A 3,832-nucleotide genomic window follows, 5' to 3' on the forward strand; every position below is an offset into this window, starting at 1 on the left:
GCTTCATGCTGATCTTGCTCCTACAAATGTGAAACGTACATAAACCAATTGTATTTTTGAATATTTTAAAGACTAAAACTATAGAAAAAGTACCAAACTGCTTACCATCGAATGTTGAGGATGTTTTCAATCTAAAGTAAGAAAACAGTTTAACAATATGATCCTTTCCTACTGAAATAATAGAAATTCGTTAACCTTTTATCAAAATATATTCTTCTTCATTTGTTTTTTTTTTCCTCTATAGATTGATATTGTGCTTTAAGAGATTTCTAGTTGTGGTGACAAAAAAAGAAGAAGGAGATTTCTAGTTGCAGGAAAACATGGAACGGATTTATCATAATTTGCCATCATTATAATAACAATGAATCACTTACTTTTTCCTTTTAAAATGTGATGCTCCTGGTTTTGATAATTCAATCACAAATTAAAAACCTTTTAGTAATAGATAAAACGTAGAGAAGAAAGCCAGTACACTTACAGATTATATAGGAGAGATGAAGAAAACAGATTGATAAAAAAATAACTAACATGGTATTAAAATTCAGAGAAAAATAAGGAATTTTTTAGGTAGTTGAAGATTGCATAAAAATAGGAGATGGCGAGAAAAAATTCAATTTTTCTTTTTTTAATTTTTTTGTAAAAATTTGTCAAATGTCAAAACCTGATTCGTTAGGTTATTTGCGCTTTAGTATATACAAAGGATAACTCACTAAGCAATGGAACTTCTATCGATCTGTGCCAATGGGCTTTTGTTTAATTGGGCCAAGGCCCAAATATTAATTTGTAACAACCCATAAAAGGCCTAGAAAATTGTACCTCTTTTTGCTTTCTTGGGTGGACCTTTTTCATGCCCCAGTTCTCTCAATCGGCGCCTATTATTTTCAGTACGTCTATGCATTGCGAGTTTGTGATACTGATTTCCTTTGTCCGTGAAAATAATAATTTACAGCTAGGGCCTAGAGATGACATCGACAATATGACTAAATTAATATATAGCTATAAAACTGAGCCAAAATCTTGGCAAATATATTTTTATTTCTATCAATACTTATCCTTGAAACATTCAAGCTATGGCTTTGTAATTACTCTAAACTGTAATAATTTATTTTAATCCGGACGAAATGTAAAGACGTTTGCATTAACTTGGACATTTTTGTAGTTTACTTAAAGGTCCAAACAAGTAACATGTGAAGCTGTACTTTTTGTGATCTTCTGCTATATTATATGATTTATTTGTATAACTGTGCCAAAGGATGACGAGGTATAGATGCATAATGTTTTGGACATAGTAGATTGGATCCATTGACTTAATCTAATTTATAACTCTTATCTTACACAACGGAAACTATTTTTATTTTAACAGATGTCACTTGATAGGTACTTAACAACTTAATAGATGATATACTATTCGATTTGGATTTGACTTACTAAAATTCTGAAAAGAAAATTATTATAGCACAAGACTAAAAACCTCTTACCGATCTATTTCTCGCCACAGCCGTCGAGATTTCTAGTTGTGGTGACAAAAAAAGAAGAAGGAGATTTCTAGTTGCAGGAAAACATGGAACGGATTTATCATAATTTGCCATCATTATAATAACAATGAATCACTTACTTTTTCCTTTTAAAATGTGATGCTCCTGGTTTTGATAATTCAATCACAAATTAAAAACCTTTTAGTAATAGATAAAACGTAGAGAAGAAAGCCAGTACACTTACAGATTATATAGGAGAGATGAAGAAAACAGATTGATAAAAAAATAACTAACATGGTATTAAAATTCAGAGAAAAATAAGGAATTTTTTAGGTAGTTGAAGATTGCATAAAAATAGGAGATGGCGAGAAAAAATTCAATTTTTCTTTTTTTAATTTTTTTGTAAAAATTTGTCAAATGTCAAAACCTGATTCGTTAGGTTATTTGCGCTTTAGTATATACAAAGGATAACTCACTAAGCAATGGAACTTCTATCGATCTGTGCCAATGGGCTTTTGTTTAATTGGGCCAAGGCCCAAATATTAATTTGTAACAACCCATAAAAGGCCTAGAAAATTGTACCTCTTTTTGCTTTCTTGGGTGGACCTTTTTCATGCCCCAGTTCTCTCAATCGGCGCCTATTATTTTCAGTACGTCTATGCATTGCGAGTTTGTGATACTGATTTCCTTTGTCCGTGAAAATAATAATTTACAGCTAGGGCCTAGAGATGACATCGACAATATGACTAAATTAATATATAGCTATAAAACTGAGCCAAAATCTTGGCAAATATATTTTTATTTCTATCAATACTTATCCTTGAAACATTCAAGCTATGGCTTTGTAATTACTCTAAACTGTAATAATTTATTTTAATCCGGACGAAATGTAAAGACGTTTGCATTAACTTGGACATTTTTGTAGTTTACTTAAAGGTCCAAACAAGTAACATGTGAAGCTGTACTTTTTGTGATCTTCTGCTATATTATATGATTTATTTGTATAACTGTGCCAAAGGATGACGAGGTATAGATGCATAATGTTTTGGACATAGTAGATTGGATCCATTGACTTAATCTAATTTATAACTCTTATCTTACACAACGGAAACTATTTTTATTTTAACAGATGTCACTTGATAGGTACTTAACAACTTAATAGATGATATACTATTCGATTTGGATTTGACTTACTAAAATTCTGAAAAGAAAATTATTATAGCACAAGACTAAAAACCTCTTACCGATCTATTTCTCGCCACAGCCGTCATCACGATCGTTTGAAATAAGATTTGCATTGACTTATTTACTATACGTAACGTAACTATCATCTAAAATTTTAGGTAATGCGATTTTTGATATGTACGGCTACTGAAGTTGGAGCTGTCATCATATGTATATTTAGCGAAGAAAATCAATTGAAGCTATTGTAAACATTTTACACATTTTCGAGTTGCTTTTTGATAATTTAATACTAAATTTTAGAATATGTATTGTCAAATAAGTTTTGTTTTTATCATGTTTTCAAACCTCAACGTTTTCTGGAGCATTAGTATACTACATAAGTAAACCTCAAAGTTTTACGTACTCCTACTTTTAAAATCAAATTTCCAGTTTTCACTAAATTTGTTGGACGCACTACAAGAAAACAGCGTAATTCTGACGGACATTCTTACGGAAAATGAGATCTTCGGAATATTCCGACGAATTTCCGAGGAAATCATATTCCTCGGAAAACACCGACGAATATCCGAGGATATATTATAGCCGTTAGAGAGCCGTTGGGGGATTTTAAAAAATCCGAGGAAATTCCGAGGAAAGAGCCGTTGCCGTCGGTATTCCGTCGGAATTTCCTCGGTACTGTCGGCAGCATTTCATCTATAAATACCCGCACCCCCCAATCTCTTCATTCACTCCATTTCTTCATCCTCTCACATACTATATTTACACACGAATTTGATTGAAAAAACATGTCTTCTTCAAATTATTATCGTTCTTGGATCGCTCGACCTCATTTGGATCCGAACACGAGATTGCTTACGGAAGAATACCAACGAGGTATAACCGAATTCATGGGGTTAGTTCAACGACAGCCGGAAGCAGAAACGAGTATGTTAAGATGTCTTTGCTCTAATTGAAAAATAGAAAGATTATTAAAGAATGGGATGTTTGGACTCATCTATATTTGAATGGGTTTACACGAAGTTACAAAATTTGGTATCATCATGGAGAAACTGATTATGAATATGGTAGTACTAGCGAATCTCAGCCTGCGGTTAGGTTAGAAGAACCAATTAGAATGGATGTAGATTATGGTGTAGGTACTGAGCAGATGGTAAATGATCATTTTAGAGGAG

Source organism: Brassica oleracea, chromosome C9 (assembly GCF_000695525.1).
Source record: "Brassica oleracea var. oleracea cultivar TO1000 chromosome C9, BOL, whole genome shotgun sequence".
NCBI lineage: Eukaryota > Viridiplantae > Streptophyta > Magnoliopsida > Brassicales > Brassicaceae > Brassica > Brassica oleracea.